This window comes from Rissa tridactyla, chromosome 8 (assembly GCF_028500815.1).
Source record: "Rissa tridactyla isolate bRisTri1 chromosome 8, bRisTri1.patW.cur.20221130, whole genome shotgun sequence".
Taxonomy (NCBI): Eukaryota; Metazoa; Chordata; class Aves; order Charadriiformes; family Laridae; genus Rissa; species Rissa tridactyla.
Genome location: NC_071473.1, coordinates 31,133,737 through 31,159,077, shown reverse-complemented (window position 1 = coordinate 31,159,077; position 25,341 = coordinate 31,133,737). Strand labels below are relative to the sequence as shown.

At 40.9% G+C, this 25,341-nt stretch overlaps 1 long non-coding RNA gene across 3 annotated transcripts in view; it reads left to right on the top strand.

The window, feature by feature from the left end:
• The window catches only part of LOC128914152 (uncharacterized), an 86,480-nt gene extending 83,192 nt beyond the window's left edge, over positions 1-3,288 (top strand). For all 3 annotated transcript variants that reach the window (XR_008468200.1, XR_008468201.1, XR_008468198.1), the window contains exon 10: positions 3,216-3,288. This is a non-coding gene — a long non-coding RNA (uncharacterized LOC128914152). The remainder of the gene's footprint in view (positions 1-3,215) is intronic.
• Positions 3,289-25,341: the final 22,053 nt, after the last annotated feature.

Here is a 25,341-nt window from a genome sequence, read left to right as displayed (position 1 = left end):
TGGCAGCAACACAAAGTGCTCCTATGTATTTCTGATACACCTGAAGATAATGTAAGTTTTGCAAGCTGGTCTTGATGGTGGGATTAGGGCTGACATTGTCTCAAAATGGCTATTTGCAGTTGTTGCAGTCTTCTGTTAATTAGGTGGGTGGTCATGGCTAGAAACCCGAGCTAAGCAGCGTAAGTGTGGCCCAGAGTGCAAAGGACGTCTGTGCTTGGCTCGCAGCTGTGGTGCTGTACCTGGCCTTGATTACATTGCCGAAGCTCTGTGGAAAAGAATTCTCTCTTGGAAAATGGGAATAAGTGTTATTTTCCTACCACAGAGCAGTACTACAACAGGCTAGTAGCTCAAGTGGATTGTCTATGTCAAAATGTACTAAACTGCTCTGCAAACTTCACTAGTTAATTGGTTTTTGGACCTGAATTTATCAAGTGCCACTGACTAAATTCCACTGTAACGATTGCAATGGATCCATTTTCTGGTCCATCTCTAACTTTGCAAGTCTGTGGAAAGGAGCTTTCTTCGAAAACAGATGCCAAGCTTGGCAGCACTTTCGTCAGGAGAGGAACTGAATGGTCAGGATTCCTGCCAATTTGGGCTGAAATATACGTGGAAGAGATTGTGAGATTTTTTTTTCTGTCTTCAAATCAGAAATGCAGTTTAGCCTAAGTTTGTACTTGAACCGGATTTTAATTCAAATCTTAACTTCACTTTTGACTTTTCTGCAATTTTGACTTTTCCTAATAAAAAGATACGGGTAAAGCAACACAGAAGCAGCAAGAAAAGGCCTAGTTTGCTGAAAAAAAATGCCCTGATGCTAGAGGAGTGAGGCAGCCTGACAGGCTAACTCATGGTGTTCATTCTTGCCAAGCTACAGCGAAGGCAGATTAGGATAAATTACTCTGTGAGCAAATGTCTTGTTTTCTCTGTGACTCCACCTCTTTCGGGCATCCTGCCCTGTCCCCACCCCTTGCACTTGTCTGCATGTCTTAATGGCAGTATTCATGCAGCTGGTAATTTATGTGTCTGAGAGAGAAGATTTACGCAGAGCCTTCCCTTCAGTTATTCAGAAAATTTGAGCTACAGTATGTGATTTGTTAGGTCCCAAACTCCAACCTAAAAATCACAAATGTCTTAAGGGCTGGGCTCGAGAGGGAGCAATTTTAAAAGGAATAATTTCGACTAGAAGTTAGTCCTTAGGTCCTCCCTTTACACCTAGTTACGAAAGTTTGTCTTCAAAATAAATACAATGCCTATTGTAACATAAGCACTCAGTCATTTGGCTTCGACCAAGGCAGTTTGCTGTTCTGCTCGGGAAGACAGACGGAGCTGATCCAGTTACTGAAACCTACTTGATTCAGTTGGTGTCTCATGTCATAAACACGAATTGTTAATTTCATATTACTCATAACAGGCGCACTGTGAATGTTTGCAGAGTTTATAGGGTATCAGTTACAAATGTGATTATACCAGCCATTCCTCAGGACTGACACCAGTTTCAAATTAGAAGCTGACCGGCCTCACCTGCTCCTGAGTTCACTGATAGGTCACCTTCTTGTCATTTTGGCTGCCCCCCATCAAAATGACATCTGTGTTCATAAAGGGGCAGCGAGGGACTCGAAGTTGTTAGAATTGTTGAAGAATAAGAATAAGGTGTCATCTACTCCAATAATGTAGTGCTCAACTTTGGCCTTTCGGATAGCTCGATGCTCGCAGCACCTGACAATGTTTCCAGCTACAAGAATAGCTGGATCGGAGGGTCAGCAGTTGTTCCCGCTTCTACCCATGGATGCTAGGCATTCAGCTCAGCCCTAGCCACTGAGCGTAGACAGTCCCAGAGACTTGAGCAAAGGGCTTGCAAAATTCCGTTACTTCTCTACATATAGGAATGGGACATCAGGATAAACAAACGTTCCTTCCAGAGGCCCTTGTTACACATCCATGTTTTTAACCAAACAATGAGTGGAAGACAAAAGGTAAAAATTGTTCCACAAACAACCGGATAAAAAAATGTTAAACTTTTCCAATTGGTTGGACATTTCCATTAATTTGTTTACATGCCATTTATGCAGATGCAAACCATAATTTTATGTGGCAATGTCCTGACTCTTGGGAACCTAGTTCTTGATAATAGATTCTTCATATTCACACAGTTAATCTAATGGAGCTGAGCTAGATCCGTCCAATTCCTATATCCTGACAATTCTCAAAACTAGGAAAAAGGGCATGCATCTTCAAATACAGACTTTGGGATTAGCTCTTATTTCTGTCATTAAACAAAACGTCAGATGCAAACAATATGTCAGACTTTGCAGGTTAAAGATTTGGGCTCCCCTAGATTTCAGGTTTACCAAATAATATCTAGTACATGTGCGCCACCACAGCCGAACAGCTATCTTGTTAACGCTTGGGTTTTACAGACAATTAAATAAAAGCGTATACGTAATCCATTGAAGTTGCCTGGCCCATTATTGCACTGTGTAGGGAGGAAGGTCTCTGAGCTGGGGGATGTTGCAAGCTCGTGTACACGAGGCCCGTTCTCACCGCGTGCTCGCTTGTGTGCCGGTGGGAAAAGAGCACAGATATTCGTGAGAGGGTAGGCATGGATAAACAAGATGTTGAATTGCACTTTGCCAAATGAAGGGCTCAGAACAGCCCGGGAAAATCTTTTTGTTTTCCCCTCACTAAATTAGACCTTTATTTTTGTCTTAGGCACTGTGGCTAGCAGAGCTGTCAGGACGCTCAGTTATCATAGCTGCCATCGCTCCCTGAAACCTGTCCTTGATTTTATTTTCTGCTCCAGGAAATATTATAGTATTGTTATTTTATCTATATTAAATAAAACTAAGGCCAGATTCCTCATGGTGTAAACAAGCATGACTTCAGGAAAGCAATGCTGATTCATGCCATCCGAGTGTCTGATTCTTAATATAAAAGAGAACATGTTACAAGAGAGTAAACAGAAGCAAACATTTGTTATAGAAACTCATGTCATCAACATAGACTCCCCCCCACAGTGTTCAGCAGGAAAAAAAAAAAAAAGCTAAGGTAGATTTACAGAAGCCACCACTTTTTTTTTAATGATTTGGATATTGATCATTTTTAATCTTCTTCTCAGAACAACTGGGAGATCTATTATAGCTTGAGCCAGCCATGAAAAGCGGGTCCGTTCTTTAACCTGCCCCAATTCACTTGGACATATTTTATATCTCCAGGGATTCAGCCACGAAGTCCATTAGAGCATCAGATGCAGGGAGGTCAAATCAATTGTCCATACTGCAGACAAGGTAACCATCATTTACTGTAATTCTCCCCCGTCATGGTAGAGGAGAGGAAAGGTTAAAAGCTGTATTACCACGAGGCTGCCTCATCTATCTTTCAGTATATTGGTAATACCTAAACATTGCTTAAAGAACTGAATGTACAATCTTGAATCTGCGTTAAACTGGATTTAATGGTTAGATTGCCAAATCAACAAATTTGCTGATGATCTTTTCTTCAGGGAGGGGCAGAAGAAAATACCATTTTCAAAACAAAGCAAAAAACTTTAAATATATTGTCACGTTGGACACAACACATCCAGAGCTATACTGAACGTTCATCTCAGGATGACCTGAATGACTGATATTTATCCTTCCCTATACATAGATATATTTACCTATGAAGTAATTTGCTGTCATCTCTTTAAGCTGGGGATGCTACGGCAGCCCAAAAACAAAAGAGGAAGTAAATTCAGGATGTATATTTTGCACTGTAAATCAAATCCTTATGTGTTTGCACTCTAGGATGGGCAATAATAATTGACTGAAGCAATCACTGCTGTGGGAAACAAACGTCCTGGTGGTGTCGCGTCTGAAGGTCAAGCCTGATGACATAGTAAGCACCTGAACTCTCACTGACTCCCGGGGAAGCGGCGGGCGCTGAGCACCTCCCGGAGCTCGCCTGAGGGGACAGATTTACACAGCCACCGGGGCTGGGGGTGAGGGTGCTTTTTTGCTCCCACCCCCCTCTGTTGGGTCTGCAAAGTCATTTATTTCCATTACAGTGCCATGGCATCTCTCTGACTCCTGTGCTCCGTGCGTTAACTGCATGAAACCAGAGAGAAAATGTTTTTCTGTGCCAGGGACTGCGTATTCCTCCTCCTCTGAGCGATTGCGATGTGGCCCTGGTTACTGTCACATGAGCTGAGGTGCGTGTAGGGGATCCATGCCCAGGCATGTGGGAGCTGGGGCACCATGGCGCGGTCCTCGCAGGGCTCCTCTGTTTAAGTGGGAAGCAATAATCAAGCCCAGCTTTATTCCCTTGACTTGCCTATTTGCCTTTTCTAGGTTAATCTTTTCTCTTTCCCTGGATTTCTTTAATCCTGAGTTGTTTTCATTAGGAAAGTGATTGAATGAGGAGCTATTGAGATTTTCCATATTCCAGAAATGCCTAAAAATTCACAGCTGTAGAAATCAGCAAATCTCTGTGTTTTTCAGAAGCTGAGTTGCTGACCAAACATGCACATGTATTTAAAACAGAGACAAAGCAGCAAGAAATAGAAGATCGTCAAACACTGTTATTCTGGTGTAAGTGTAGCAAATATACTTCTGCGGCCAACGTACATTCACGATAGTCTTTTTGGCAGACAATGGGATGAATTTAGTGAGAGTGTAAGAGTTGGTGTAGGTTACAGATTAATATTTTTATTATGAAGCCTATTTTTAAGGTTTACGTTAGAGTTTAACGCCCAGCATAGTAAATTCCAACTTCAGATAATGTGGGTATTCAGTAACCATAAAAAGAAAGTAGTGAAAGTTTTGTGTGTGCTGAAGGAGAGAGAGAAATGTGCTTTAGATTAGGTGTTACATACCATTCACTTAGCTGCTTTCCCTCTTCTGTTCCCTTTTTTTTATGGTTTACCTTGACACAGATTCTGTGTGGCTCCTTTGCCTCAGTTAATGTTACCCATCATCTCCAAATTCATCGCTCTGCATGTCTATTCACAAGGCCTTTGCTAATCACCACCACAGTGCAGATTGGCCCTGTGTCATTAAATAAAAGTAATGTCACCGCTATAAATATATACTGGGAAACTCGTTACAAAATTAAGCACTAAAAGAGCTAAAGCTTTTTCATTTTAATACAGAAATTCAGAAATAAATAAGGGGAATGTAAAGCTAGGAAAGAAATAAATTCATCCAAATCTGGAAAGAAATGAAGGGCTAAAAAGGTGCTTTCCTTCATAATACCTCATAATTAGGGCTGCATGCAACTTGCATGGTCTGTTGCTTTCCTTGTTCTGGAGAACCTCTCAGATAGCTCACAGCTTAGTAGTACCCTCTCTGCCGGTACATGTTCTGCAACGCTAATTCAGAGAACACTCCGCTGGGTTATTTAACTGAAACCGGAGTCTCAAAAAAGATCAGAGCAGCTTTGCTGTCCTTCGACTGCAATGGATATCACAGCCCCGACTGAAAGAGCACTGAACTTAATAGAAAGGCTTTGGATCTGGAAAAATGCTTACTGAAATCAATGGGAGAAAGAGCTTTAACTCCAATGGTTAACACTTCATTCTGGCCCTTTTCTCAATAGATACAAACCCTGGCTCTGTAATGCCGAGTCATTTTTTAAAGATCAATACGGCAAACCTGAATTGTGCAACGGATGTATGTTTACTATCTGCTGTGTTAGCATTACTAGTCAGATCAGACTTCTGAAAAATAAGTATTTGATTTACAATAATTCCACCCTGTGCAGCAAACAAATATATTTTTAAGGAAATCTGTTTAACCAGGAAAATCACTAAGGAATTCCGCATGAGTTATATATAGCTCTTAGTTGACAGACTTCCTTAAAGAACTCCTTTTTCTATGTCTACAGTAATTAAAATAAAAGTTGTCCTTTGAGTATTCGCCGTTGGCAAGATGTATTTAGCTTAATTTTCTCCAAATGCTAAAGAGGTTGCTACAGTTACGGGGAAGTAGTTAGGTCTTGTGAACATGAGAGAGATTCAGCTTCTCTGAATCTGCCACAAGGCCATGCGTTCAAGCAGACCTTTCTGGTCCTCCTGGCCGCTCGAAGGGAGTGCAGTTTTGCCTCCGCATCGCGCCAGCAGTCGGTGTCCTGGAAGCCGAGTTAATGGCACGACAGCTGCGGCAGTACAGAGGGCATCAGCGTGGGGGCTTTGGGGAAAAATTCTCCTCTACGTAACCAAAAAAGGCAGCCCTGACTGCAAAAAATGATGACATTAGACAGAACCACCCTGAAAACACGCATGAAATGAGCAGAAGAGAAGTGCGTTTGTGAACAACTCTTAACCCGGCTGCAACATGGGTTGGGTGGCAGCACGACTGTTTCACAGTAAAGATGAAACACAAACGCTCTAACAGGAGGTTACAAACATAATCTTTTATTTAGAAAAGTAACTTACTCTGTTAAAATTGAAATAATTATTAATGAAAGGCATCTTACATCTTACAATATATAAAAATATTTCCTACAGTGCTATATTCCACCAGAGAAGAACATATGGGCTGCTGCTGCTTCTTCTTCTTTCTTTTTTTTTTTTTTTTTTAGCAGCAATAAATAGGGTGAAAATTAGTAACTGTAGATTGCCTGCAGTTTCTTGGCCTTCACAGATAATTTCAAACTAACGTGAAAGCTTTGGAGGGTCTCTTTACGTAAGTATGCACCTCCACAGAATTCATTTTTAGTGATTCATTTTTCCCTTGTGCTGAAGTCCCTCCCTTGCCCCAGTCTACAATATATCATCCTGCAGAATGTCTCTGGGAAGTCTTACTCAAAACAGATTATCCAGTAGCATTTTCTATTTGCACCTCTTGACTTGGTGCCCTCTGATGTCCAAACTGAGTGAGTCACAGAAGAAAGTAGGGGCCTTCAAGCTTTCATAAAGCTATTTATGCCTTTTGAGTCTGAAATAATGACGGAAGAATATAAAACTTTCAAATTGGATGTGTAGTTTTAATTTCTGCTGAATTCCTGATGTTCAAAACATGAATAAAGGCACTGGTATTTGTGACCAGAGGAGAAAAAAAAAAAAAGCTTAAAAAGAACACACATCCAAACGAAACCTAAGTGATTAATTAAACCTTTTGGTATTTGTTTTGGGATTGGATTTTGGGCTGAAATTTGTGGTAAAAGTGCTTCAAAAGCTGAGCGGAAGGCACAGCAACCAGTGGGTGAAGGTTCTTGCTTTACACAGATCCATCTGCCTTGCTTGAGTTCATTATTACCGGCCTTAGATGATGGTTTAAGATCAAGGTACATTTGTCCAAACCAACAAAATGGTGAAAAAAATGTGTCAAAATGAAACACTGTCCTGAAAGATCTTCCATTTTTCTACAAGTTCAGTTTAAACCAATTTGTCAGATCAATTCAAGGACAAAATTTACCAAGGTTTTGGAAAACAGAAAAGCAGTAGAAATATTTCCATCAATTAGACGAAAAAAAATCTATTTGATTTTGTCCTCAGTGTCCTCACTTCCAGCTCTGAGCTCAGTGTTAATATAATCTGCTGCTGAATGGAAACGTGGAAGAGAAATTGGCTTTAAACAAAAGTGAAGTTAACTAATTTATTTTCGTTACTGAAGCTGAGGAAAATGCGAGCTATGCGACAGGGAAAACATACTATTGGAACAGGAAACATTTATATAAAGAAATGTAAAACATAGGAAAAAACAAGGAAACTAGATGATTTTAAAATGTATTTTTTAATCAGGCAAGATATCCCTTTCAGCACAGCGTGGGATATAACATTAATCTTATTTGTCTGTGATTTAAAAACCTGTATACATTTCCTCACAGTCAGGACTTTGCTACATTACCTCATTTTTACCCACAGAAGCCAAACTGCTGGATTTTTGGAGACTGCTAGCAATAAATTTTTTTCTATGACAATTAGTTCATTACTAATCTTAACCATCTCTCCAATGAACTCATGAAGAACCTTAATATTAAAAAGCACCTCATAAATCATTTACAATAAAGCTGAAGGAATATTGAGCATTTGTAAATATGACCTCCCTTTGCAGGATTTGTCTCTCCTTTAGCTTTTCTTCCTGAACCTTTGCTACAATTATCTTTAAATCTCCATGAAAGAAGCCAAAGAAATGGGAACTCAGGTTTGTAGTAATATTAGTCATCTTATTAATGGATATTCTATAGCTTGTCCTTTTTTCCACTTCCTCTTACCTGGTTCTTTCATAATTCAGTCAGACAGACTCTTAAATACCCTTTGGTTGGAGCCAATGGGTCTTACAAATGTAATTTATACAGTAGTTGATGATTTAAATGGCAAAACCCCAAAATCTTGTGCTTTTTAAAAATGTAAATCTGTCTGGATCTCATTAATGAAGGTTCTTGACTACAGTAGAAACTCTCTCCCCTTTGTTTGGAAAACCATTCATTTATTCATGAGATGATACAGGTCTTCTTTTAAAAAAATACTTTGAAATCATGGTTTTATCTGTTGATTTTTGTCCAGCGGACTCTGCCAAAACCTTGCCAGCAGTGATGTGTAGGATGCTGTCAGGGGTGAGATTTCAGGATAACCACACTGTCAAGACAAACAGTGCAACGGGGGGTTTCCTAACACAGGAATTCTGGGGAATAATGAATTTATCTTAACCCTGACACTGAGAAACTTCTAAGCATCTTTAAAAAAACAAAGGGTTAAAAAGGGTGGCTGCATATTAGGGCCAAACCTTTGCCCATGACTAAAAACTTTGCTACTTTTCTGCTACTTTGCTATTCTATTTTGACTGTATGGAAATCAAAACATGACAACGTTGCCTTAGCCATAGTATCCCAGAAATCCCATGAGAACGAAGGATGAAACCAGCTTACCTCCATGTGAGAACAGCTGAAGCTCTTTGGTGGTAAATAGCTTGTGTGTTAATTTGTGGATAAAGCTATCCTGATGCAGGTTGTCAAGTTGTTTATTAGCAGGGTCATAACTTGAGGAGAGAGAAGGTTTCACTGATCTACTCCCTGCAAAAATTTTGACAGTTATTTCTGGTTGAAGGTCCTAAATGAGAATTGACTCATATTGGTGGCTAAATCTCATTTTTCCAAAAGAGAGTGACAATGCCTGCATGAAAGATTCTATAGGAGGGTCAGGCTTACTTTATTTACTATAGTTTTGTGAAATCCACCAGTGTCCACTTCTTTTCTTTTGAATTTGGGATAAGGATACCTGAGAAGTCTAGGGTAAAGCGACATTAGTGATTGGTGATGTTTCTTTTTGCCTCATTGTGCTCTGTTTAGTACAGATTAGGCAGGTGTGCTTGAGGAGCTCCTACTGATACTTCAGATCTCTCAAGATATCACCGACTGCACCAGATATTGTTGACGTATCTGACATCTTTTTTGGAAGGAGATCGATTTTCTTTTAAGGGCTTTTACTTTTTTAATGGAGGGAAGTCCTGGGAAACTGCTTCTTCAGCCTGAAGGGTCTAACAAGATTCAAGCCAGATTCCACTTGCTTCCCCTCCTTGTTATGTTTAATGTATTATAACTGCATTGGAAGTATTCAGAAAGAAGGCATGGTCCACTACAGTAAATGCAAACTTAGCTCACCGGATCTGATTCAAATACCTGCTAGTTTGGAAATAAAAAATGAGCGATGTCTTATTTTTCAGCTAAGTATTCAAATTAGACATGGTTTCTGCCTTGTTTCTCCTTCCAGTCTTCTTGGCTGTGTGAAGGAGAGACTAAGGACAAGACAGAGACATCTACAAAGAGAAGCGAAATATTTCTTCATGACCAGAACAGAGATTATTTACTCTTTCTAGGTGTGCCTTTTTTGGTTGATGCATTTTAGTTGATGCCTTTTAGTTGATGCCATCATCCCTTACTTTCCAAATTTTTTAGCTTTCAAAGAACAGGGAGACATTATTAGAGACACTCTCCTTTATTCACCACTAGTACACAGAGAAGTTTCTGCGGTGGAGCTGAAAGGTTTGCACTGGCATTTGTCCTTTCCCATCCACCTTTGGGATAAGCTGTGCCATCTGGTTGCTGTGTTGCCACAACCGGGCCGTGGGGAAGGTGCTGTCCACGAACAAACTGGTCATGCAATGACCAGCAGGAGTCCCGGTAAAGGATCTTTTAACAATTTCTTGAAGAACTTTACTTTGTATAACATATATAAGCCCAAACTTACTTAAACGTTACTGAGTTTTGTATACATCAAGAACAGGGACATCATCTGGCAAGTGAGGAATAATGCTTTTCTATACAGTTTGGTTACAGAGACTTCCAGTTCCTGCTGAAGAAGAGTCAGACGCCCTGCAGAACTCTCAGAGTTACCAAGCGATTTCCCACCTTGAGAGAACAGCAGCAAAGGACCCATTAGACTCGTCCTGGGAAGGGTGAATGCCCAGTCAGCTGAATCACCACACCAGAATTATAATATTTTAAGACCTATACTATATAGAATTATTTTGCTTTAAAACGAGATGCTTAATCCCTAGTGTGTTGCTTGATCACAGTGTTATGTGATTGAAAAGAAACCTGTTGAACTATGTTCTCTTCTCTGTGGTACTGCGATGGGAGGATTACAGAGACTTACTATATGCCATTTCATCATCCTTATCAGCCAAGGCATAGACCTCTCTGGGTGACTGCTGTATTCACTGGCTACAGATCTGTTGACTGTGGCCAGACCTGTTATGAACCAAGCAGGGTTTTATTCCCCCTACAGAGATTCCTTGCTGATATCCCTGCTGTGCTCAGCACTTGGCCTTGCAGCGTTCTGCTTGCACACTGCTAGTACGCACCTTCGGGTTCCACTGGGAGGTGATGAGATAATGGCATACTTGGGTAAACCTTGAAACTAGGATACAGAGCACTAGGCCTGCTTTCTTTTGCTTTTTTACTCACTTGACCACATCAGCTTCTGGTTTTAAAATGATGACGTATTTTAGGACAGTATTACAAAACGCCAAGGTCAAATATATTTCTATTAGTACTATGTCCAAAGAAAGTTACAAAATCATGAAAATTGCACTGACAGAAAACTTCCTCTACCTCCACCTCTTATTTACTCTTATTTCATCTTGAGCACCTGCAGTATTGGAGGACAATACATTAATCAGACATCTCACAAGCCACAATCCTATGTAGCTTGATCACTTTTCAGGTAAAATTTATCTAGACTGCCTAAAAATGCTTATTGGTCTCTATGGATTTGTGCTGAATTTATTTAATACACAGTGTAATATAAAAAGCCCTCTCTGCAGTTAATTAGCCTCCAGGTTATTGCAGGCCCCAAGGCATTGTGTTGTCATTGCTACTTGCAAAGATCAGCAGTATTTAATTCCTGTGTTACACAAAGTAGATTGCATGTGCTTATCTGGCTACTGTTAATTCATTGTTTCTAGGCTCTAATTTCATTTTTAATTTTCTTGGCTATTAAAGATGGTGCTAAACACGAGGAACCTTGCTGGAATCAGATGTGTTACGCTGAGACAGCCCCAGTTTAAATTACGGCAGGACTAAACCTGGAGGTTCCTCCAGAATTATGCTATTGTAGCTGGGGGCAAGATTTGTTTCTGTTACATGATAAACCTAAAACAAATAGGCCTCATTCAGACTCCTTTGGGATAGGGCAGCCCTAAGCTTATTAATTATTCCTCTTTCCTAAGGAGAAAACATCAGGTTTCCTTCATTTGATAATCCTGTTTTCTCAGAAAACATTTACACATGTTCCAATAGCCAGTTAGCAGTGGCAGGAACTCTTTAGTGGTTAGAGAAGTGGCAGAAGGTTAAATCATCTGACTTTGATGTTATGTTGATTGTTTACCCTTAGTGTACAGTAACATCTTAAAAAAATGAAGCAAAGTGGGTGTATTCATTACTGGACAAACACAGTTGACAAGTTAAAGAATATGTGACTCCCTTAAGCTGGGACCAAAGTGCTTCATTTATAATGGAGATTACGGTAAGAACCAGATGAAGTTGTCTAAGGGAAAACGATGTCTCCTGAGCCTTTATTCTGGTTTGGCCACAAGTTAATAACACGACCAGCACTTAACAACAAAATGCAGGACTGTATTATCTTTTAGCAAATGCCAGTCATGTGCAATCCAAACAGGTCAATTACCAGCAAATCTCCGAAGATCTCCTGAAACCTCAGAAGAGTTAGGGATGCCAAGAAAATGTCTGGATGCACAAAGATGCAGGAACAGAAATAGGGCACAAACCAATTTGCAGAAATGGAACTTAACCCTTAGAGGGAAGAACACAGCCTGCTACATATTCATTTCCATTTCATTAAATATTTATGGAGAGACATGCGTGTAATGTGATTCTAAATTATGGAAAAAGCACAAACGGAATCTGTGCTGTTTCAGTCAAGTTTAGTCTATTTTTTACAACGTTTCTGTATCTTGCAGGTGTAATGGCCGAATGTGTTTTTTTCTGCCACTAACGCGCTAGACATTTGAAAATTAACATGTTCTCTTGAATAATTCTAAACCAGCACACACACAAAATAGAGCGTAGAGGCCAGTGACAGCCTATTCTTCAGCTCAATACGCATGTCTGCAACCTATTAATATTAATGAAACCTGCACACGAGTGCGTGGGGATAATTGACCCCATTAAATTCCATTTACTCATGAGCTACTTTGTAAGGTTTGCCCCTCAGTTATTGTAGTTTTTATCATGGATGAAAGTTGGATCAGTGTTTATGCCAACAGAAGACTACTTCAAAAACAGCTTTATGAAAAAAATGAAAAAAAAAACCAAAAAAAAAAGAAAAAGGAAGTACCACAAAGAAACATGTTTTCATCCAAACTTTCAACAGCTAATGAAAATTAACCTATCTTGCTTTCAACTTTTATTGGGACATGACATCAAAATACTTTAGGAGATGAAGAGCCTCAGCCTGGGTATATTTGTACTGGAGATCTCTACCGGGCAGTCTTTTCATTTGCAGGACTTTGAATTGAGCTGGGCAGACATGGGACAGATGAGCAATATACACATACCTGGAGATCTGAACTTTGAATATTTTTTCTTAAATTCTGCGAATCTTGTCTTCACTGAGTTTTCTTACATACTTTTTCTATTTTCTGTCTGAGGAAGGGAGTAAACCAGGAGAGTCAATCTGTTCTCTTTTTAATGGCTCAGCACTAAGCATGGGAAGATTACTGACTTAGTTCACCAGAGAGGATGCACCTAACATCTTTCCTGATTAGTGCTAAGTGGATTTCAAAATTATAGACAGCAATGTATGAATCACTTTTATTATCCTTTGTCAAATAAGTGACATATTCTCCCTGGCTGGGAATGGCTGATCTCTTTCAGCTGATCTTTTCTTTAAAAGAATCAGCCTGTGATGTACAACTAGTTTTGCAAAGTTACATGCAACCATAATATAACTCCCCAGACATATAGAGAAAGGAAGAATACTAGTGTTACTACTGCTGTGGCTAGTGCTTTGTAATAGATATAAATCAAAATAATTTCCCTGACAGTAATTTTCCTTATTAGTAATGATCTCAAACAAATCTCACAAACGGTGAGATCAGATCTGTCCCAAAAGGAGCAGTCAGATTACATGAGCATTTCACAACCCCCTTGTTGAGGGCTGCAGGGCACCTGAGAAGGGTCCGGAATCACTCTGGCTGTCCCCAGACCTGCACTGGGTCTACACAAGGCGCAACGTCTCCATCAGCATCAGACCTACACAACGTCAGCTGCACCAGACCAGAATGAATAATCTCCAGACATGAGTTACTGGCACAATTCAAGCAGGAGCGCGGCTGACTGACATACTCAACAAAAGAGCTTTGGCAAAGCTTGCGGTGGAAAAGCATATAGAGGAAATTCACTCTTGGCGCTGAACGCACCCGAGTAAAAGCAGGACAAACTGCTGATTAACAAGCTCCGACTCTGCAGACCAAATATCAAAGGATGAACAATGGCAATAACATTCTGTTATGTCTCTCTACAGCATGCATGCAATTTATCATTAAGTTATATTCCATAGGCAGCTCCAGCAGTACGTTTTCACAGTCTAATTGATGCATATGAGATTTGGCTTGCCGCTTTCAAAAAAATCAGGAGTACAGAGAATTCCGTTCCATCCAACCAGAAAACCAAAGCCCTGCAATATCAGTTATAACTGCAATAGACTTCTATGACTCTAGCACAGCCAGTTCACTCGGTAAGGTAGGCAGCACGCAGCTGTGGGTCGGAGCGTGAACATTTAACTGGGCTGCTGGGCTTTCCTCATAATGTGCAACATGCCGATCCCTCCACAGAGCTCCAGTAGGCTTGGGAGGCGTGACCGTCTTCTACCAAAGTCAGATGGACCCTTCTCTGAGGGATGTATTTTTCCTCACCTTGACCAATTTGATTCTTTTTCCAACTTCTACCAGTTTCTTCGCTGCAGAAGGCAGGTTTACTAGTTCCTAGTTCTCAGGGTCACCTCTTGGAGCCTTTCTCACAGATTTTCATCTTCCTTTTCCCTGCCTGTGGTACTGAGGTCAGTGCAAACAATTGATTACACGGAGCCATTACTGGCAATTTCACATCTGAGTTCATTTGGAAATTTGGAGTGAGTACCCTCTGCTCCAAGTGTCGTACTTGTTTGACTCTTTAATCTGATACAGTCCTGGAGACGCTTTTGGTCTCATACAGGAACCTCCCTGTCCTCCTTTACTGATTATTGGTGTAAATAACACATTTAGGTTTCCTGCAATGACTGTTTCTTCCAGAACTGCTCCTTTTGCACCTGTGTCATGCGTCGGCATCACAACTAGTAGCCTTCTAGAGTCTGAGGTAACTGAATAGAGTTTTATTAGGTTTGTATGTTCAGCAAGTCACTCTTCAAAATGTTGTTGACCTATTTATTGTGGTTTTTGTTAAATTCTCCAAGTCTATTCTATCTGTTTTTCTCCATTGGACACGACTTACTTTCTGAAGGATGGCTTTTTACTCCTGATAACCATGTTCTCTGCCCTTTTGACATGATAACCACTCTTGATATTTGAAGAGGCTATTTAATGATATACGTTTACACTGAACCTTTATTGTGCCTTTAAGCTGACTCCATGAGTGTGGTAGCTGCTCCTTTATTTACTTAACCTTGCCATCTTAAGGTAAATTGCTGCAAAGCTTGATATTTTTGACTATGTATTTCTGTGAGGAGTTGAGTTTAAGAATGGTAATGTCAGTGCATAAATCTTTTCCTTATACTTAGAAAGTTATCTCTGGTGAATGTATCTGACCACTAAGTGGCCCTGGCATCCGGGTATCTCGGCCAACGTCTCACCTCAGCTCTCACTCCTCAGGTAAGCCATTAGAGCATCAGTCCAGAGCTAAAGGTATAGCTGCTGACAGTAGTAAACGGACTACTGTGGCACACAACACGCTCTTCTGGGGCAGCTGTGAAAGAACCTTCTCAGGGTTAGACCATCGCCAAGTGAGGTGCTGTGCACACGTGCTAGAGGAGGCGCAGCCCTCAGCTGAGGAAGATGCTGACAAAAATATTAGCTTGAGTTTCCAACTTTTCAAGTTCTATGAGAAACAGAGTAATTTAGTCCTTTGGTGAAATGCAATGTGCTAGGAGAGCTCTTCCTAACTCGGTGCTTTCATACTACACTCAACCTGCTAGTCGAGTAACACGGTATGGCGTTATCTGATTTCTCCAGTGCTTACAGCTAAATGACTTCATAACAAAAGCATTCACGTTCACCTACACAACCTCAGAGTTTGCAAGACTGTTATGTTTCTAATCATGAAAAACATGGCTTTATTGAGATGATAAAGTAGCCATAAATAAAGAGCTCACAGGAGCAGGCTGACAAATAAACTTTTTATATGTTAGGTATGTATGGTGATGTAGTTTGTGGTGACAGCACATTGCTCAGAAGAGCAGGTCATATTCTGCTTCCTATTATACCACTGTCAACCCAGAGAATTTCCATTGTCTATATTTCAACCAGTTCAACTAAGATAAAGATCTCTACACAGGATTTCATAGCCTTTTGTGCCACTGTATACTATTATTAAAAAAAGAAAGTACTATAGGGGTCAAATTACTTTCAATATTGTTTCTGATAATAAATGCACTACAAATGGTTTAGTCTCATCCATTAATCATAATAAAATCATAAAAAAAGAAAAGGCTGAAATAGATTTCAAGAAGGTATCGAGCCCTTCTCCTGCCCTGTTATGAAATTTAGGCTTGTGACAGAAGGCAATGCTTATCAAAGCGACTGTCACTGGAAACCAGACACCTCAGGGCAGACATTGCCATTTTAGGTCTCACAATGACAGGACTTTGCATGGATCAAGTCCCCAGTCCTTAGATTATTCGTAGTAAGAGTAAATAAAAATGAAATTATAGAAAGAAAAATAGAGAGGGTGGTTCTGAGGGACAAGTTAAGAGGTATTAAAGAGCATCATGCCATGTGCATGTATACGGGAAGCACAGGAAGGAGAACGGGAAGCTGCAAGCAGAGAGGTGGGTTGGCAGAACAGAGCCTGGGACCACGCACAGGCGGGTCTGAGCCCAGACTTTGATTCCCAGCCTCTTCCCCTGCTAATCCGGTCTCTGCACCTGACTAGCGGGGGCAGATGTGCTGGGAGCCCTCCCAGCCCGGCGATGGGGCGCTGCCTGCCTGGGCTGGCTGGGCTCAGCAGCCCCCGCCACCTCTGCATTCCTCTGAGGGCAACTGTCCTCATCTGAAGGGGAAAAGAAAGTGTTAAATGTGTGGCAGGTTGGAGAGGGGCAGCAAGGGATGCTCTGGGCTGTGGGCACAGGCCAGCCAGAGCCCTGGAGGGGTTCTCTCAGCTGGCAGAGCAGAGCAGGTAAATTGAACTGCAGGCACCCAGAGACAGCGCGAGGAAAGTAGGGCAACACCCGCACACAAAGGCTGAGCGGCTTAACTTACACTAATGGAAAAAGGGATTTGAATAGCTAAAACCTGGTACATTGAACCGAGACGAAAATATAACTCTATCTTTCTGGGCTCTAAGAGGACTGGTAGAGAGGAGACATGATATCCATCTTACCCTGTCCTGCAGGATTTGTTCTCCCTCCCCTCCCCCATTTTTTAATAACAAGTCCGTCAGATTAGCTCCACCGTTCTCATTGGAGCGGGAGTCATGTAGGTTCATTCCCATGTTATGGATGAAATTATTTTGAGAAGAAACATTGAGACTTGCCTGATGCAATGCAGAAGAACATTGGCTGAAGAAGAGAAGGGACCCAGGTCTGTGACCACCTGCTTGTGCGCATTAACCTCTAGGCTTTCCAGCAGTGTGTCACATACCAGAAAAAGAATTTCCTACCTTTTTTTTTTTTCAGTCCCAGGATAACAGTAATATTTTAAAAGAAATTAGTGGGTTTTGTATTGGATGAGAGCAGGTATTTTAGGCGGGTGTATGGTTAATTTATTTCCTCTGGGGCAAATTCTGCCTGTGCTTTCCAATGAGCAGTTTATGCTGCCATCAGCAGCACTTCTCTGGGTCGCTGTCTCAGCTGCCTGGACTGGCAGAGTGATGAGGGGCAAGGAAAGAGCAAACCCACAGGTTTACCCGCTTATTTCATGAAATGAAGGTGTATCCAGCCCCTTGCGTCTCTTCCTGGCCTCCCTTGAGGGCCCTTCTTAGCATCAGTACTATGCCTAGAACATGTTTATTTATTCTCATTCATTTGAGCTATGGCAAAGCTGGTGGAAACCGTCATATTGCCCTTGGAGAAAATTAAAGATCTCCTGGGAAATGCAGAATTTTACTATTCTAATCTACCTTTCTCACCCCCTACTTAAAAAAAAATATATATATATTCTTTTTTACACATTGATTAAAAAGTTGTGCTAAAATGCAGATAAACCTCTCTCAGCAGTCAGTGACACCGTGCTACATGTAGTCCGTGGCAAAGACATACCTAAGAACACGTTCCATACCGCTTCCCTTCTCTTTCTGGCACAGCATGGAATTTAATCATACGTGTGTTAGAGCCAAACGACAATAGTTTTGACAGCTGTGGGGGAAGGGTGGTCAGCGTTGCGGCTGAACTCCTCACCCGTTCCCATGGGGGAGAGGGTGCCTTGCAACTAGACAGATGGCTCCTGCAGAAGGTCAGCAGAAATGTTCATGCATACCCTACTTATTTTCGCAGGGTATTCATTGATTCAATCTGCTTCTGAGCCTCTCTCTCCCCTTTTTAATAGGAATTTTATCATGTTTTTACATCTTTGCCAATTTCAACGTGGCTGATTTAATTTCACACAAAAAAGTGTGGGAGCAGCGGTCTCGGTTCCCCTGGATAAACACCGGGCTACGTGCTACTTGTGTTTGACTCTGTCAGCCCTGGGCTCTGGAAGTATGAAGTCCTGCCAGGCAAGACATAAATCTTTTGTCAATGAAAGGGGTACATTATCTACTTCTCAGCTGTTTCTTTTCTAAACAGCTACCTGAGGTTTAAGATAAATATTCAACATGGTTATTTAAAAGAAAAAAAGAAAACCCAGAACACTTTCTCACATGCATTGAGCACTAGCGGCAAATCCTAGAGAGCAGGGATCGGTCCTCACGGCATGTCCCTGATCAGCCTAGAAATGTAGTGGTGCAGTGAAAGGATTTCTATGGAGGCAAAGAATTCAGTAACACTTTGGCTGTCATACACTTGGTACCTTCTGAGTCAGTCTCTCGCAGTGAAGCTGCCAGATTAACTCCCGAGGCAACTGGGCACAACTTTGCTGGCTTAACAAAGCTGTGCCCTCCTTCCCCAGGAACATGTTCAGCCCAAGCACAGGATTGTGAAGAGGGTTAAGTGGAACTGGGATCCTTGTTCTCAGCCGATGTCTTATTGTTCCCAGGTATCTTCGTACTGAAAAGTGTGAAGAAATTAAACGGATGACTGGCCAAATACCAGCAGCTTAAAGGTTCATGGATTTAATAGCTATCCATGAATCTAGTAAATCTGTGCTCCATTTTCAACGCCTGTACATGTTGAATTTGAATTTTGGTATTTCTGATACCATTTTTAAGGTGATCTCTGCCTTGCATGGATAAGCTGATACGGTTACCCGGTACTGTTGGCCTTGCACTACCCCACTCCCCAAAACACCCCCAGTGCTCACCCTGAGCTTTCTGTGAAATTTGGCCGTTTCTCATATAAATCCTCCTTAACCGCCCATGAATTCCCCACAGCACTGTCTGTAAATTTGTCAGCTTCTCACCCTGCGATCTGCCTCGTCCGGCAATTCCTTGTGCCATGCCCAGTAATATCTCCTGTCTTGTTCTGCCAGGTGCGGCCCAGGCCAGGGCACAGGCAGTGGCCCCATCACCTGCCTGCGGCCCTGGCACTCAGCATCACAACCTCAGCCTGCTGCTGTGGGAGACAAATGTGTGTGTTCTGCCAGGACTAAACAATAGTAACTACGTAAAAAAGTAAAAATAACAAAGTTTATGTAAAATAAATAAAATAAAATATGTAAAAAGTAAAAATAATGACTTCTATGGATTGAATGTGATACCCTTTTCTCATGCTGCTTATTTCCTGATCACTTATGGAATGAGTTATTAAATGAGAGAAGAGGATATACCATCTCGTCCCACACAAAAGTAAAGCCTTCAATTAAATAAGAGCTTGAAAGGGACGTAGGGATGTTTATGGCCAGCCTAAGGAACTGCAGGCCACTGTGGGAAGCTGCTGCTTCGGTGGATGATGGGTTCAGATCTGACAAAAGAGAACTTGAAGTTGGGAAAATTATAGTTTAGGAGACATGTCTTTGAATGAGGAGGAATGGAAAACTACATAAACCCACAATGATTGTAGGAGCCGTAGATAAGATTATATATGTTAGGTTTAGATAGGTCCTCAGAGGAAAATAAAAACATCCCAGTGTAAAAAAATCAGCTACAACAGCAAAGTGAATGGGTTTGCAAGTGCATAGGTCCTTTTATATGCAATTTTGGAAAACCAAGCTATGCATATATGATTTGTTGCATTTTTGTTGTAGAAGGCTTGATCCCATTTTTATGATTTTAGGATTAATAAACATTATCCAAGTCAAGCATAAAATGAGCAGCACCTCATTCAGCACATTCACTGGAATTTCCAGTGTATTTATCATTTTCTGCTGGGAGCATGGTTGTAGCAATGATTAGAAAACAATATGGCAGGAAACTCTTGATGTTAAACATTTGAGTTATGTATCACAGATTGTCTCAAATTCTCTGACTTTTTAGACTTAAATCTTTTCAAAGTTTTCCTGAAGCTTTTGGCACATTTTTTGCAAAATGTGTACGAGAAAGACAGAAGATTCATGGAGGACTCTAGCCTTCTGTTATTGTTTAAACACTGATGCTTAAGGTTTAAATTTACAGGGAACAAATCATTCTACATCAAAACTAAGGTGTTGCATGTTTATTTACAGACCAAGCTCCAGTAGTAATGTGTATTTGTCATGGAAACTGATTTGAATTTAATTCTAAACCCTGTTTTGCACCAGGAAAATGTGAGTTTCATTTTACCCGTCTCTGTTTTCAATTATAATTTGACAAAAGAAATAACCGCATTACCTATTTGATTTGCCAGAACTTTATCCCAGCACCACCTGTTGAGCCCTCGGCACTCGAATCCTGACATATAGCAGAGAACAAAATTATGCAGTTGGCATACTAACCAGCGAGGATGCCAACAAAAGCATAATATAGCCTTTGTACTCGAAGTACAACAAAATATATATTAAGCTACCAACTGCAAAGGTTTAAGCAAGCCACATTTAATTATACATGAACATATCTTTCCAACAAATAACTCAGTAGAAAAACGGTATGGAAGTTAGAAAGGACCCTTTTAGTATGGTCTGCTTTGGTAAATATTGCAAGCTTAAAATAAATAAAGTTTCACAATACCATAGTAGATTTACATTAGAGATGGCATGAAGATAGCCGGCCAGTTTATACAAACAGATGGGTTCAACACTATCAGCTTCCCAGTTTAAACAAAATGCCCCATGCTCATTTCTGGTGAGGGAACCGACCTAGCGCAGCACTGGTCTCCCAGGAAGGTGGCAGAAGAGGCTGCCAGCACTAGTCTGCATCAAAACCTCTCTTCTGCAAGTAACTGGGACCAAAGTAGGGATCAACTGTGTCTCCGAGATGTGCTTCTTGAAGCAGCTCTTTGCCAGGAAAGTAATCACAACTGCTTTCCTGGCTCTTCTGACCTGAGGTCTGCACAGAAGGGGGGCAGAAGTTGAAGGGAGGTGGGAGAGGTCAGTAGGGATGAGGCAAAACCTCTGCTGCCCAGTTCTGCAGTGGTCAGATGGGGTCTGCACAGGGGCTGTGAACTCCCAGGGGATTTGCACACTGGGAAGGGCTACCAGGGGTTCTAGTGGTGATGCTAGAGTTTCCAGAGTTTGTCCCAAAATTATGAGTTAAATCACTGCACGCTTTTTAAGGGGCTATTTTTAAATATTGGTGACAATGACAATTTACAGATTTTTACCACCTCCCCAGTAATCCTAAGAGAGAATGAAATCTAGAAACGTGATGATAGCATTGCTAATTCAAAGGAACTGTTGGCCAGAAAAATTACATAAGGTATAAAACAAGGATTGTGTTTCAAGGTAAGGAGAAAACAAGGAATGAGATCTTACTCCTACTCACCCAGAAATCGCCTCAACTGCCCTTAGATGGACCCAAGGATGAGGATAGGGTAAGGCAGAAAGAGCTTATTGACCCACAAGGAAGGGAAAAGCCGCTTGGGAAGTATAAGGGGAGGTTAATTGCCAGTGTTGGAAAAATTCTCCCGATGCATTTGTACAGGGCTGAGCACACAGGTTCTGATGCTGGCTAAGGCTTTCGTCAATATTTTCTTATGAAGCATGAATGAAAGACCATTACAACTTTGGATAAGGAACCAAAACGCTGTAGGTTAAATGAGATATCTAGACAATCTTTTAGAGACAATGAAGTACAGCTTTAAAACAGACTGGGAAAAAAAGGGTAAACAAGGAAACAAGCCAGCTGTAAATCACAGAATAACCAAAAGATTTTACTCACTGTCCTAAGTTTTGTACTCTGAGCTACTTAACTGATTATTAGCACTATAGGCTGGAACGAGCCTAAATAGAGGAAGTACCTCTTGGCATCTGTTAGCTAGCCCTAGATACAAAGTTCTGATACAGTTCTGATACGATTCCTGAATGGTATATATGCAATCCAGAAATTTTGGTGAGTGAGAAAGTCCTCTGTTAGAAAGCGGATCATTTCAAATTGTATCCAGAAAAACAGAATAATTTTGCACGCGGATTATTTTCTTACCAATGCATTGCAGCAACCAGCATCCAGCAGAGGTTGAGGAATCTCCATCTTCAGAGGGTTCAATTCAGCCACGAGCAACCTGATGGAATGAGACCTGCTTTGAGAAGGGGGTTGGACCAGATGACCTCCAAAGGTCCCTTCTGGCCTAAATGATCTATGATTCTAAAACTGGCCTAAAGAAATCAGAAAACTTTTCCTTACAGTTGCTACTAAATTACATTTTACTGAAATGCAATTTTTTTGTCTTATTTGTTTAAAGGGTGAAATTATGTATTTAGTATTTATAATTGCTCATAAATTGTATTTTTTTAATTATATATGTAAATGTACTTTTATTATTTATTTAATTTTTGTTTAAGGGATTGATTAAATAGAAGCAAAGTCAAGTCTTTAAAGGGTCCAGTAAGCATACTGGGTGCCTGTGGTGTAATCCCAATGAGCCAATGAGAGTGCTTGCCTAAAACTCTAAAATGGTGGCTTGGAACGAACCCCAACATCCTAAATTCTTCTGTGCTGAAAATGTAAAGTGACAATGGTTAATGAGAAAAACTTTCCTTCAAAGTTGTAATAGCAACTGTAAAACACTTGCTAAGAGATAGACCACATCTAGGAAAGCCAAATCTAGTTGATCTCTCCTTCTCAATTCCAAATATCCTTTGTGGTAACCACTTTTCATTCAGGAAAACAGGACTAGAGGAAGTACACATATGGCAGATAGTTTGGTATCCTCCACTTCTAGATTTCTCAGATGTCTAACAGACAAGAAAACGTGCCAGCATTTTAATTTCTTTCAGATAGCTGATCCCATGTAATCTTCACTCCTGATGAAGACTTCAGATGAAATATCTGGATAGTGTTTGAGTAGGGCATTAAATAAGTCTCCTATAACAGAATCCAACATCTTCTCCTAATTTCTCCCTTGTTCAAAGTAACTACAGATTCTTAAAATGTAATGTGGAGCTTTGAGTTTTATGATCATAAACTAGTAAGAAAACTCACTCCAGGAACACACTGCATTGTTTACTGCCTTCCATGATATCTCCCAACATACCTAATTTTTTTGCTGCCTTTCAAATAGCCTTGCAAAGGCACTGAAAACATGGCAACACTTTCTTGCCCATCAGACACGCGAGGAAGCTGCACGGATTGATCAGCAGTCTGAGAGCTCCACAAGTGGCTTTTTCACCCTCGGCTATGCTTTTGGGAATGTAACAAACCTACCCTGAATATTTGAGGCTAGCATTTCAGCTTGAAATTGAATTTTTTGCATGTAAAAAAGCCATGGAAATTGTGAAGATTTACAGGTAGATTACAGTGGGCTGTAGAAAAGGCAGCATCTTTTCAGGCAATCTTTGAAGTCTGCTCTGAGTAACCCAAGTGCCTCAGGTACTGCTCAGCTCCATTGCCGTTCAACAGGTAATTGCTATTAGTCCCTTGTATCATCATATAAAGTGGGATTCACTTCACAATTTAATTGAATTCAGTTCATTTAATCTGGACCATCTGGGAAGAATTACTAATTCTGGAATGAAATGTTGATGGTTCTTACATCAGGTTGGTGTTCTGTGTCCGCAGCACTGCTCCAAGTCATTGCCCCCAGTTTGCATCGCATGTCTCTTACTGTTTGAGTATTCTGATAGCACACACATATCCTTCAGCAGAAACCAGTGACCCAGGGGATCCTTTCACTTTAAGCTTGAGTTTACCTGTCACCGAAGGTGACCGAGGTCAGCTGGCTTAAAATGACTGATCTGTAATCCACACTTCCTGAAGGGATAAATTAAATCCAAAGAGAGAGTCTCATAAATTCCCAGGGAGACCTTAGTATCATAAAAATAGACTTGACACCACTCCAAAGTTTAGCCTCTGCCTTGACAAAGAGGAATCAAAATCGGTTTTGGTGCAGATCCTCCACGGGAGATACTTCTCAAAGTGCTACTGAGCAGCCTGTGCCTTCCTTATCTTGTGGCAACTTGTCGTTGATCCCTCTGCCAGCTTTCACTGATAGTGAGATACCGCAGCTGACTAGAAGTGGGAGAGAAAAAGTGCAACGTGTTTTTCATACTTCCCCTTCTCCTTCTCTGTATCTCCTCCTTTACATCGTTATTCGTGAAGATACTCCTGTAGAAGTGGGCTCAGGGTGATGCAGGGCACAGACAAGCGTTTCTACAGAAAAATCCGAACATATTGGATAGAATTCTATAGAAACAGCTCCGGGAGCTTAATGTATTTGTAGCATTAATCTTGGTATAATTTTTTTGAACATCAAGAATAATATTTGCTGTTGCTTTCTATGGAGTTTTTGCTGGAACTCGTCCTGTTCTGCTGCCTGCCCGTCAGAATCACGTCGTTCCTGCTGCAACCCGAGCCTTTCACCGTACTGGAAGCTGGTTGAGATCTGCCCAGTACTGCTTCCCAACACAAAGTGATTTCCTGTCTGGAATGACTAAACTGTTGCATTGAGAAGCGAAGGAATTTAATTTCACTGTCACCCTCTGAGCTCGCAAGATGATTCATCAGTTTGTTTATGTACTGAAGGCTGCCAGTGAGGAGCATGCTTTGGTAAGGGGCACTAAAACGGGTGATGATTTCATTTGGCAGCACCTAATACCGACTGTTTACATTGGCGCATACCCATTCAGGCAGCTATGTAGGCTGGGCAACTTAAGAAACAGGCATGAAATTATTACCATAAATTGTCTTCAAAGAATTGTCTTGATTCATGATTGTCTTAAAATACATAAACACATTTTACCACAATGATTTTGCCCATTTCAAGGGATACCCGATACACGAGGGACTTTTTCCCTTCATATGGCAGTAAAAACAAAACCACTATGGCTCTTGCCAAACTTGTTCAAAGTTTACATGGATTTGGTTGGACAAATGTGGTGGAAAATTATATCCAATGTTTTGGGTACTGGCCCATGCACCTCCTTACATCTCAACGGTGCCTCTTCCAGCTTTTAATGCAGATTTCTAAATTAAGTTTGTTTTTGTTTGGATTATACTATTAAAAAAATAGGCCATATGAATAGAATGTAA